Source organism: Vidua chalybeata, unplaced genomic scaffold, assembly GCF_026979565.1.
Source record: "Vidua chalybeata isolate OUT-0048 unplaced genomic scaffold, bVidCha1 merged haplotype W_reject_23, whole genome shotgun sequence".
Lineage (NCBI taxonomy): Eukaryota > Metazoa > Chordata > Aves > Passeriformes > Viduidae > Vidua > Vidua chalybeata.
The window spans coordinates 26,996-39,730 of record NW_026530349.1 but is presented as its reverse complement, the minus strand read 5'-3'; the positions used below and the strand labels follow the sequence as shown (position 1 = coordinate 39,730).

The 12,735-nt window shown below is 52.4% G+C and overlaps 1 long non-coding RNA gene across 1 annotated transcript; it reads left to right on the top strand.

The window, feature by feature from the left end:
* Positions 1-2,435, top strand: LOC128783190 (uncharacterized). Its single transcript, XR_008429030.1, has 4 exons — positions 1-87; positions 329-482; positions 718-1,582; positions 1,866-2,435. It is a non-coding gene; the product is annotated as an uncharacterized LOC128783190 (long non-coding RNA).
* The last annotated feature ends 10,300 nt before the right edge of the window (positions 2,436-12,735 follow it).

Here is a 12,735-nt window from a genome sequence, read left to right as displayed (position 1 = left end):
GCCACCTGGTCATGGGCAAGCACCCGTTCAGGAGGGGCCAGGAGATCATCTGGGGGCGGATCTTGTCCCCACGACGGCTCTCTCAAGGTGGATCCTCATCTCTGGGCACAGGGGCAATACCAGTGCTGGGAGACAGCAGCAGCTGGTGGGCATCCCGCTCTGGCAGCTGCTGAGGAGGTGGCACATGTCCTGCTCTCCTGCTCTCCTCCAAACAGAGAATCCATGGGGAAGTTCAGGCCCAGCTCTGGGCACACCCAGCATGGCCTGGGCATGGGAACAGGGGGGCAACTTCTCCAACTGACTGGTGATTCCTGGTTTCTCTCACCAGAGTGCCAGGATGTCATTAAGAGGTGTTTGTCCATGCAGCCCTTGGACAGGTCGTCATTAGAAGAGCTTTTCTGTGATCCTTGGGTGCAGGGTGTTCCTCTGCCCTAGAGGATGGGAGAGATGCACGTGCACAGTTGGATCCAGGGGCCTGGCAGGTAACAGCTCCACACATCTCTTGGCAATCAGTGGCAAAGCCAACCAGACAGGTTTTGTGCTCCCTGTAGCTCTGAGCAGGGGTCAGCAGAAGGGAACACGCAGCTCTTGGGCTGGAGCTGAGCTGGACACCTGGTGTGGCAAGCAGTGGTGGCCACCATCCCCCGGGTTTTGCTTGTCCTGGTTCCCTGACAGCTGGGCCCTGGGCAGAACCCTGACAGCCTGGTCTGGCCCCAGGGAAGGAGAAGGAGCCCCTGGAGAAGCTGCACCAGGTGGGGCTGCTGCTGCTGGAGACACCAAGGACAACCTCAAGGATGACAATCTCTTCCTTGGGCTGGCCAGCTGAAGATGATGGACTTGGATTCTGGCACCTTCTCCAAAGCCAGGCTCCACAGGGAATTTGCAGATGAGTCCACATGCAGGGGATGCTCCCAGATTTGGGCATTGCTCAGCCTGGCCGGGAACCAAAGGTTCCCCCCTTTGCTGGGGCGGATGCAGCTGATCCTTCAGTCGGCTGCCCAGCTGCTTTTGGCAGGGCTCGGGGCATGGGCTGGGGTGGGTACGAAATGGGAGTGGGCTCCTGGCCCTGCCAACAGCCCCCAGCACCCACCGTGCCCCGGGCTGGGGCTGGGGCTGGGGCAGCCAGCCCGACAGATACAAACCCCCATGGTGGGAGCAGAGGTGGGACTCCAGAACCTGTGCAGGGGCTGCTTTGCTTTGCAGGCAAGGAAGGGCTTGGGCTGCTCCACTGCCCCTGTTTGCTTTGAGATCACCGTTATTTTGGGGGGTAGTGCAGGGGGAAGGGAGAAAGCCTGGGTTTCCCTCACCTGTGGGTGGGGTTTTCCCTGGCATGCAGGGGTTGGGCCTTCCTCAAGCCCCAGACAGAGATAAGATTTTTGACCTTTTTTCTTGTTCCCCTTTTTGTCTGTAATCTATTTTCAATTATTTGTTGTTTGCTTTTCTAGAGGAAACGTTCTAGGTGGGGTCCAGTCTGGATGGGGAAGTGCTTGGGAGCAGCTGCGGCGTGGATGGGCCGTGCCCTTGGAGAAGGCTGAGGACATCGTTTGGGACCAGCTTTTCTTCCAGCGGGGGATGGCGTCAGGTGGGTCCCGTCTGCTTGGCATGGTGGGATCAGAGCTTTGGAGAGATGGCAGCGAGCACAGGAGCATCCTGCTCCGGGCAGCTGCTGAGGGCTGGATGTGCCGTGGCTGGCTGCAGGCTGGGCACATGTCCTGCCCTCCTGCTCTGCTGCCAAAGGCAGCAGTGATGGGCAGCTCTGGGCACCGCTCTGGGCACGGCCAGCATGGCCTGGGCACCACGGGCGGCTGGGACAAGGGGACAGGAGCCTTCAGCTGACGGGCGCTTTCTGGTTTCTCTCCTTGCAGCCGGGCTCTGCGGGTGCTGAGGCTGCTCTGGGCTCTGCCAGGGCTCTGCTGGAGCTCAGTACCGGGCCAGAATCAGCCAAAGAAGAAATGGTGTGCCCTGCAGCACAGCCTTGCTTGAGCATTTCAGCAACACAGCTCAAGTTTGCAGAGTGTACACCTCCCAGGGAAAACACAACACCACCCAAAAAATAAACTTGTTCAATAGCTTCTGAAATGAAATCAATCTGGGATGACCCCAAATGACATTTTGCAGCTTGCTCAAGCTGTAGCTCAGCCCTTCTCTGAACTGTTCTCTCTCCCACCTGCATTTTACTCCCCAACTGCTCCCCCAGTGAGTTCCCAGCCCGTGGCAGTCTCCATCACACTGCTGCCTTCCTTGGTGCCCCTCACCATGAGGAAGGCCGAGCCCCAGGCTTAGGGACTCATCCTGTCACTGGCTGAGGAGCAGCAATGTCTCAGAGGTCTGGTTGGATTTTAGTGTCCTTCAGAGCTGCTCTCCAGCCCTCAGCTCTCCTCACTGCTGAGCTCCCACTCCCTTTTCCTTGTCCTTACAGCAGGATGAGCTCTGTGAATCCCCTTGAGCCTCCCCACTCTTCCCAGCCCACGCACTCACCTCAGTTAGGCTGAAGCTGCAGCTTCTCTGTCTCCTCTGGCACACCAGTCCAGTCCCCTGTGAGGGGAGCCCCAGCCCCAGAGCACAGCACTCAGCAGTGCAGTCTGGGCTGGAGCAGCTGCCCTGCAGCCCTGGCTTGGCTCTTGGTGGCAAGGGAATGCTCCCTGTTTGCAGCTGTCCCTGCAGGATGGCCCCAGGGCAGAGCCCAGCCGGGCTCCCACTGCAGCCCCTGAAGCTTGGGGCAGACAGTGGTGCCAGAGCTGAGGTTCACGGGGAGCACCCGCAGCTGTGGCTTGCAGTCAGTGTTGGCAAATGTTGTATTCTCATCTCCTGCAGCCTGTGGGGAAAGCAACCTGTGCTGCCAGGCCTGTGTGTGCCAGGGGCTCTTGGATGTCTCTGTACCCATGGACAGAAGGCTCTGTCTGTGCCAGGGGCTCTTGGATGTCTCTGTACCCATGGACAGAAGGCTCTGTGTGTGCCAGGGGCTCTTGGATGTCTCTGTACCCATGGGTATGGAATAGCATGGACAGTGACAGTGTCAGTCACGTTGCTTGCACGCTCCTTCCTTTGCATACAAGACACATCCATGCTCACCCCCATGCACAGATACATTAAAAGGACAGGGAGGGAGAGAGATTTCCCACAGAGCTCTAACTTTGGCATAACTCACCTTTTAGCCAGTGCCCAGGGGACTTTTTTCCCAGCTCTGTGTGAGAAGGTGTCCAGGAACTGAAGGAGCAGCATTTAGAAGCAGTTTCAGGATTTCTAGGCAGGCAGTGGAGCTGACAACCATCCATGTAACTCACTGTATTCATCAGGATGTGCTGCTGGTTCTTTAGGAATATGGCCCAACGGAGACATGAGACTTGGAAAAATCCCAGCTCTCTGTGGATTTGTGCCAAGGGGGAGCAGCAGAAACACTTTGTGTCTGCTCTGGGGACACAAGGTCCAAGGAGCTGCGGTGGCAGAGGGTGACCTGGGCTGGTGGCAGGTGAAGTCCTGGTTCATGACATCCCAGAGTGGCACAGGACAAAGCTCCAAGCACCCCCAACCCCACTGATGAAGTCTTTGTGATGCTGCACATCCTACAGGAAAAGCTGCTGTCACACAATGCACTCGGATTTGTAAGTTTCATTTTAAATACTTTAGGTCCAAGTTTCGAACTGCAATATTTTTGCCCTCAAGACACAGTCATGCACAAGCCATCTCTCATCCTCCTCTTGCTTCAACTCCACTTAAAAAAAAAAAAAATCTTAATATTGGAACCAAAATCCAGAATCTTTGGAAAAAGTATGCTGAGGTCAGTCTGTAAGATGGATCCAGGCCATCAGAACATGCATCAAGTAAATGAGTTCTCCTTTTAAAAATATCAGTTACCTCATAATCCGAAGTTACAGAAGATTTTCACTACACAATTGTTTCTTGTTTTTCTCTTTCATATTTTTCTCATTTTTCTTTTCCTTTTTCTTTTTAAGCAGATAACATGTCCTGAAAAGGAAATGTACAGCAAAATGAGATACATTTCTGATAAACAGAGAAAATATTTACTCCTCTGTTTACTTTTCTCTGGATACCCGGGTGTAAAAAATCTAGCAGATATGAGCAGAGGTGTAAAGTGTTTGCTTTGCACTAAGCTGGAGTTCAGCACTGCTGACATCCTGATCCAGCCAAGAGTTGCAGAACTCTTTTGCACATCTTGAGCCATGTGTTTGCAGGCACAGCACCTGCAGTGCTGACACACCCGTGCACGTGAATAACTCTGTTACTCCCTCACAGAATTTGGGCTGTGCCCCAGAATGAGGTGCTCCAGCCCTTTGCTCCTGGTTCCCGTGGGGAGCAGCTCCCTTCCCTCTGGCTGAGCTGCTCAGGCAGAGCCCGGCAGCTCCTGGCCCTGCAGGGCTGAGGCTTTTCCCCATTGCTGGGCACAGACTGATGGAGCAGCACTGCTGAACACGGGCACACAGAGGGACCAGCAGCAGCTGCCTTTGGCCACCTGAGGCTCCAAGGCCCAAACTTGGAGCAGACAGGGCTGGAAGAGACTCGCAGGCTCCCTGCTGGCTCTGCTGCCCCCCTTGTGCCCACCTGGGAGCCCCCAGGACCAGCAGGGACTTGAGATGGCAGCCCTGGGCTCCTGGAGGTTGTGCAAGGAACGCAGCTGGAGACTCCCTGTCCATGGGGAGCTTCCAGATGGAAAAGGCTGCTGTGCCCAGGCAGCTCCAAGGGCAGAGAAAGGAGGGTCTCGACCACGGGACCTGTGCCAGTCCCACAGTCCTGGGCAGCAGCCACCGAGCCCTGGGGGAGCAGAGGGCACAGCAAGAGGGACAAAAGCAGGCAAGGTCAGAGACTGGAGAGAGCCAGACCCGGGAGCAGGAACAGCTGCTCCATTGCACTCTTGGAGAAAGCTCTTGGCTGGTTCAAAGCGCTGAAAGGCGTGAAGGGCAGAGAGGAGGCCACAGCAAACAATGCTCCTGTTTCCACAGCCTCCCCTCTCCGTGTGCCAGAAGGAATTGGATGGACTGTGTTCTTCTCTCCGAGTCGTCTCGTTCAGCACGAGCAGCTGAGCACCAGGAGCTGAAGGAGCTGAAGCCTCAGGCCACAAGATCTGGGCCAGAGGAGACTTTCTGAGCAAATGAATGCTGCTAACATGGACCTGGCTGAATGCAGCAGATGGAATCATGGAATCACAGAATCCTTTCTGTTGGGAAAGACCTCTGAGCTCATCCAGTCCAGCTGGTCACCCAGCAGTGTCGAGCCCAGCACTAAATCACGTCCCTGAAGTGCCAAGACCTGGACAACAGCCCTGAGTGAGGCCTGAACAACAGGCCCTGAGCCAAAGGTGGCCTCTGGATGAACCTTCCAGCCAAAGGTTATCTTTGGTTCTGCTCACTAATGAAATATGCATGGTCATTAGCACTGTGATAGATGTATCCACTCATTAGTGAAACATGTATTGGCCTTTCTGTATTTAGAAGCCAGACAAGGCCATGAAATCCGACATCTGGCCTTGTTTGGGGCTGAATGGTCAAAGTCACCTCCCTTGGTTCCTCCTGGGGCCCTGGCCAGGCTTTGGGAGGAAGCCAAGAGGAGGATGAAAGCAGATGTTCCCGCACCAGAAGTGCTGTCAGTTTGATCATTCAGCACTGTCAGAGCTGGGCCCTCTCACAGCGAGGCTGGAGCCTCACCTGTGGCTGGAGGCACCTGCAGGAATTGCCAGTGCCCAGGAGTGGCTCTGCAGCCCTTGGCTGTGACAGCTTCCCCAGCTGCTGTGTGGATCTGGGGGATGGTAAAGCCTGAGGGTAACTGGGGCTGGATCTTTCTTAATCACTGCTGCAATCTTTGGTGGTGATGGTTGGGTGCATTGCTGAGCTGCTCCTTTTGTGATTCTTTGCTGCTTTGAGCTACAGTCAATGACACTGATTCCTTCAGTTGGTGTCTGTGTCTTTGGTGCTGACCCTGCCCACTGGTGAAACAAAACTGGCACAGTCTGGCCAGATCACCACAAAATGTCCCTTTTTAAATGTAAATGTGAGGAATCAGTCCCATCAGAAATTCCCAGATGGGAAGCCCTTCCCTGGAGTTCCCTGGCTCTGGAGTGGGCTGAGGTGGGAGCACCGTGTGAGCAGTGGGGCAGTCAGTTAAAAGAGGCTGAACCCCTGGATGTCTTAAAATGCATCCAAAAATTGCATATGGGAAACGGAAAAGAACTTGTGGGTTTGGGAAAACGGGGATGGATTTTGTTAACAGCACATTTGAAATAGCACCAACAAGAGGAAGAACTGGTTTTTTTGTCGCCCTGATTTTTTAAGATTTTCTAAAGCCTTCTGAGTTTACGTTCTTGTAGAAAACTTTCTCACGCAACTTTCTGTAAACAACTTACTGTTTTACATTCTTTCATAGAGGTGGAGAAATTTGATGTACTGGTAGTTTGCCCAGTGTCGTTGGAGAGGTGGCACGTTCACCCTCCAATCCATTGGCACCTTTGCAGAACTATAAATGATTGGAGTCAGAAGAAATAAATTAGTCTCTTCATCGTGACCATAGCTGTAGTGCATTGTTTTTCCTTGTGTCCTCTAGTGACAGTTTTGGAATCTTCCCACATGGAGGGACAGAGGAAGGTTTAAATTATAAACTCAGGTTCTTTTTTGCAAGTGAAATATAATTATTATTATTAATAATAGCAGTCATATAAAAATATAACATGATCATATATATTTGAGATATAATTAAAAATTGATAATGTGAAATAATGCTGACAATGCTAATATGTCAGCTTTGGCTGCTCACTGTGACACTGAATACCCTACAGAAAAGGACTGGCCAAGGCCTAAATGTCAGTGGTAAAGTCTGCAAGATTGCATACAACGAATAAAGGAGGAAGGGATGAAATTGGCTATTTTTATAGGATTTGCTGATACTGTGGTGCGGAATGCTTTGTCTGTTATGTGAGAAATAAAGTGATTAAGGCTGCTGGGTTTTTCATGTCCCAGACAATCCACAAGCTGCAGGATTGGTTGAACAGGTGAAGGGGTTGTTAAAAGATCATTTGAAAAAATAAGGAATGGGAACCTGTCCCCATGGAGAAGCCATCTCCCAGATGTGCTCCATGCCCTTAGCAATGGCCCCCTGGGGAAATGGAAACCCCCTGGCTGTGCACGGCTGCTCCCAATTTGCAAATACAGCCATGGACAGTGAGACTTGGACTGCCTGGGAAATTGTTCTGGCTGGGATGGCCCTGGCAGGGCCAGCCCAGAGGCTGCAGGGCTGGACCTTCATGCATTGGAATTAGTTAGGATAAATCAGAAGCAAATGAAATTAACAATACAGGAACAGGAATCCAGATTCCTCCAGGACACTTTGGTTCCATAACTGCTCACTGGAGCTTGGCCTTGCAAAGTGCTCATGCCATGGGAGGAGGAACTGATGCAGATTATCAAGGAGAAATTGAAGGAATTGTGTTAAACAATAGTGAACAAGATTGGATTATTCAACCCCATGACAAGGTAGCACAATTATTGATATTGTCAGTTTTTAAAACAATTGGGGAAAATGGAGATCCACCTCAAATCACTGCTGTTGGTAGAGATAAAGGGTTTGGACCCAGCAGTGCTAATAAAGGAGCCAGACTGTGGGTCCAGAGGCCAAAAGGCTCTCCCAAGACAGCTGAAGGAACAGCTCTGGGGAAAGACAGCACTGTTTGAATCCTGAAAGCTGGGCAGGAACGATGGGAATGTGTCCCTGCAGCCAAGTGCTCTGTGTGAGAACAAGTAGATATTACAGGAGATTGTTTTACACATCCTGCCAGACCAAATCTCCCTGTTTGCCCCAGGGAAAACTCGTGACCTGGACTCCATCTAGGATGGAGCCAGGGCCAGGCTCTTGTACTGCCCCAGGTGTATCCCTTGAAGGCCTTTTAATAAATACCTGCTTTATTCTTTTTGCACTGTCTAGCTCTGTTCTAGGTGGCCTCTCAAGGCATCACCACCAAACCAGGGGAACACGGACCAGGCCTGGCTGGCTGGGCCTCCTGGGGACCACCTGCCCACCTTGGTATGTCGAGGGCTGCTTCTCACCAGCCCTGAAGCACTGGGGCTCTGGGCTTTCCTTCCACACTTTCTCAGTTGTGTCCCTGGCAGGGATCTCTTCAAAGTACAAGAAACTTCAGTGTTTCAATGTAACTGAGGTCTTGAGGGTTCTGTGACATCACTGAGGGAGTTGTGACATCACAGGGCTGGCTGTGATGTCACAGAGTAGGGTGTTGGGCCATAGAGCAGACTCTGCCATCATAGAGGGTGGCTTTGTGGCATCAGAGAGTGGGTTGTGACATCACCAGGTGGCTGTGTAACATCATAGAGCAGGCTGTGACATCACAGAACAGACTGTGACTTGGCAGGGTGACTTTGTGACAACACAGACTTCTGTGACATCACAGCACTGCTGTATGGCATCACGGGGTGACATCATAGAGGTCGTGCTGTGACATCACAGAGATGGCTCTGTGACATCACAGGGGCAGTGTGACATCATACGGGCAGTGTGACATCACAGAGAGGGCTGTGTGACATCATAGAGATAGCTGTGTGATATCACAAAGGCAGTGTGACATCATAGGGGCAGTGTGACATCACAGAGATAGCTGTGTGATATCACAAAGGCAGTGTGACATCATAGGGGCACTATGACATCACAGAGTGGGCTGTGTGACATCACAGAGATGGCTATGTGACATCACAGTGATGGTTGTGTGACATCACAGGGCTGTGTGACATCACAGAGATGGTTCTGTGACATCAGAGGGGCAGTGTGACATCATAGGGGCAGTGTGACATCACAGAGTGGGCTGTGTGACGTCACAGAGATGACTCTGTGACATCACAGTGATGGTTGTGTGACATCACAGGGCTGTGTGACATCACAGACATGGCTCTGTGACATCACAGGGGCAGTGTGACATCATAGGGGCAGTATGACATCACAGAGATAGCTGTGTGATGTCACAGAGATGGCTCTGTGACATCACAGAGATGGCTGTGTGACATCACAGTTATGGTTGTGTGACATCATAGGGCTGTGTGACATCACAGACATGGCTCTGTGACATCACAGGGGCAGTGTGACATCATAGGGGCAGTATGACATCACAGAGATAGCTGTGTGATGTCACAGAGATGGCTCTGTGACATCACAGAGATGGCTGTGTGACATCACAGGGCTGTGTGACATCATAGGGGCAGTGTGACATCATAGGGGCAGTGTGACATCACAGAGATAGCTGTGTGACATCACAAAGGCAGTGTGACATCATAGGGGCAGTGTGACATCACAGAGTGGGCTGTGTGACATCACAGGGGCTGTGTGACATCATAGGGGCAGTGTGACATCACAGAGATAGCTGTGTGACTTCACAAAGGCAGTGTGACATCATAGGGGCAGTGTGACATCACAGAGATAGCTGTGTGACTTCACAGTGTGACATCATAGGGGCAGTGTGACATCACAGTGATGGCTGTGTGACATCACAGGAACTGTGTGACATCACAGCGATCGTTGTGTGACATCACCGGGCTGTGTGAGCTCACTGGGGAGGTCACTCCACCCCAGCCCCCCCTCTCAGTTCCCCCAGAGAAATCCAACGCTGCTCGTGCACAGCGGGGTCCCCTGTCCCCCCGGGTCCCCCTGCCCCCGGCGCCGCAGCCTCCCCCAGAGGATGTTCCACGAGATCGACCCCAGAGCCTGACACGGGGACGGGGGCTGGGGCCATGGGGGGTGGGACAGGGGGACAGGGACCCCCCGGCAGCATCCCCGTGTCCCCCAGGGCCAGAGCCTGGGCCAGGGCTCCTTCACCCTGTTACCAACGAGGGCTTGAGAGCGCTGAAAAAATCCCCAGCAATGGAACAGCAAAAACCAGATTTAATATTCAGCGGCAACACCACAAAGTTCCTTGGCCAGAGTCACTCTGCTCCTGACTGGACACTTCAGTCACATCAAGGAAACAAAGCAACAAGAAAACCAAACAAAATCCAGGCAATCAGACCAGAAATTAGCCAATAACTGAGGCTTTCCTTCCTCTGGAAAAGAACTGTCCTTCTCAGCCAGGCACCCATGGCCACAATCGGGATTTCACCTCCAACATTGCCTGTTGTGAGAGACTGGAGGAGATTGTTGGCTGGAAACATTTCATGTGTGGGGAGGAAGGGGCAGGTCCAGCCTTGCCCTGCCCTGGAACCCCAGCCCTGCCCTGCCCTGGAACCCCAATCCCCCCAGAGCCTCTATCCCAGCCCAGCAGTGGCTGCCAGTCCCTGGCACAGCACAGGCAATGCTCCACAGCCACCTCTGGAGCCCCAGCCCAGCTCCTGAGTGACCAAATGACCCCAAGTCCCACCTGGGGGAAGGGCCTGTATAAAATTAGGTCCTCCGGGGGTTCCCTGGGTTCCCAGCCAGTCCGGGGAGTGATCCTCGGCTGACCGGTCCGCAGGGAGGGGTAGATGTAACCCGGAAAGCTCCACCAAATAAAGACGAGACGTCTCCCGAGCAGCAGGATCCGAGAAGTTTATTCCAAGGAACAGCAACCTCCCGAAGGAAAAGCTGACTTCGGGAGCCCAGCACCAGGGCGGGACCGAGAATATAAGGGCAGAGGGATAGGAGTGGCTAGGGCACAAACCAACCAATGGGTAAAGGGTAGAGGGGAGGAGATGGGATGGGGTGACATGTAATGAACCAATCGGGATACAGGAGAGGAGTGGCATTCTAACAGGGTCCAATGGGATTAACAGAACAGAAGAACTTTCTAGAACCGGGGAGTGTGTTAAGCTTTGACAGACAGCCTCAACTGGGAAGGGAAACAGCATGTGATTGACAACTTTTTGCTATATTGAAGTCGCCTCCCAAGGGAGGGCGGGGACCCCTCCCACAACTCCCCCTTTTTGGTTTATTAAAAAAACATTTCCCATTGTCCTAGTTAACAATTTCTTAAAGATGGTTAACGCAACAGAAATTAAGAAAATTATGATTAAAACCCAAACTAAACCTTTAACAATTGGAATGGCCCACCCAGGAACACCCCATTGAGAAAAGATCTTGTTCACAGCGTCCACAGCCCCAGTTTCAGTCTTTAAGTCCTTTACCAACGCCTGGATCCGCTGGATGCTGGCTTGGATGGATGTGCTCTTTGATGACAAATTGAAGCAGCACATCCCCTCAAAGTCCTCGCAACTGTGGCCATGGGCGAGCAGCAGAAAGTCGATGGCCGCTCTATTTTGTAAGGTGGCATGCCTGGTTGTCTCTTCTTCCGCCAAGAGATCTGATAAGGCGGCAGAAGTAGCATTGGCCTGCTTACTCATCCAACACCCCAGGTGAGAAATCTCACCGAGGGCCTTTGCTGCCGCATACCACGGTAAAAAGATGGATGCAGCGACCCTCTTTCCTTTGCCCCAATCATAAATTTCCGAGTCGCAATTTGGGCCGAATTCCCCATAAGATCTTTTTTGGCGTGCCGATTGACTTCCCCTTTTCCAATCCATAATTTGTGTTTTGTTGGGGGTTAGGGTAGTAAGCCTGCCAAGGCTACAGGGACCCCCTTTAGAGGGGATCCCAGCCCACACCCTGTCCCCACAGATTAAAAACACACCCCGAGGGAGCTCCTTAGGGTATGGGTAGGACTTGATCAGAATCAGGCTAGTATAGTTGCACCACTCATTAATATATCTTTTATCAGTTGGTGTAACCTCTTTGATGTTATACTTTATTTTTCCTTGAGGGGCCTTAGTGTAGAATCTAATGCATAAATGAGCCCTCGTGGACCCCAGTAGGTCCAATTCCTGGGGTTCCTGTGGTGCCTGCAGTAGTGTCCTTATCCAACTCCCCAAGGAGTCCGCCGGGTTGGGTTTCATCACTGTGAATGGAAAATCATTTTCCGACAGGGGGACTCCCACCAGGCATGTAGACAACGGGTTGCCTACACCTCCCATGGCCATGCAGAGTTGTTCCTGCCCGATGGACTTTGCCAGCGTGACCCAGACGTTCTCTTTGGGCTGTGGTACGATCCAGCTTCCTGCCAGGTGAAACCACACGATGATGAAAAGTGCTGCTGCAGGAAGCTGGTCACTGCAGGGTGTTCTGGCTGCTGCGACTGCCATTCTGGGTGGACCAAAGTCTAATAAATAGACACATAATGGAAATAAGAATAGTGACCCCTTTGAATCCCCATCCTCCCCCGTGTAAATCGAAATAGTAACAAAACAGGAAAACAAAATCAGGTCAGGTATGAGGGAAGAAGGGGTGAGGAAAGTGGTAGGACGGAAAAGGGTGAGGGATGGTAGGGGATGGGGTCAGAGGGTAAACAGTCCAAGCGGGCGGGAAATGCAGGTTCGTTATTAAGGTCCTGACGGCGGTATTGGCTGGTCTAGTCTTCTTCCTTTTCCTTCGACTCCACGCGACGGCGGTTTCTGATGGAGCTGGCGTCTCGGGGGAGTGTTCCGGGGGTTGGCTTTCTGTAGGGATGTCCTCCCGGTATGGTTTGATGAATTTTCCGGGGATCCACCTGGGGCCCTGTTCTGTTGAAACACATCCATACCCTCTCCCCCACGTTATTAGAGGGTATGGACCTTTGATAACTTTAGACTCAGGGTCTTTTATGAGCACAGGAGGCCTCTCCTTCAACTGCGCCCTGGTGTTATTATGGAAATGGCGCAGGATCGGGGGATTTGGCTCACGGTCTGAACAGTTCATGAAATTGAGAACGTACAGGGCCTTGCACAACCT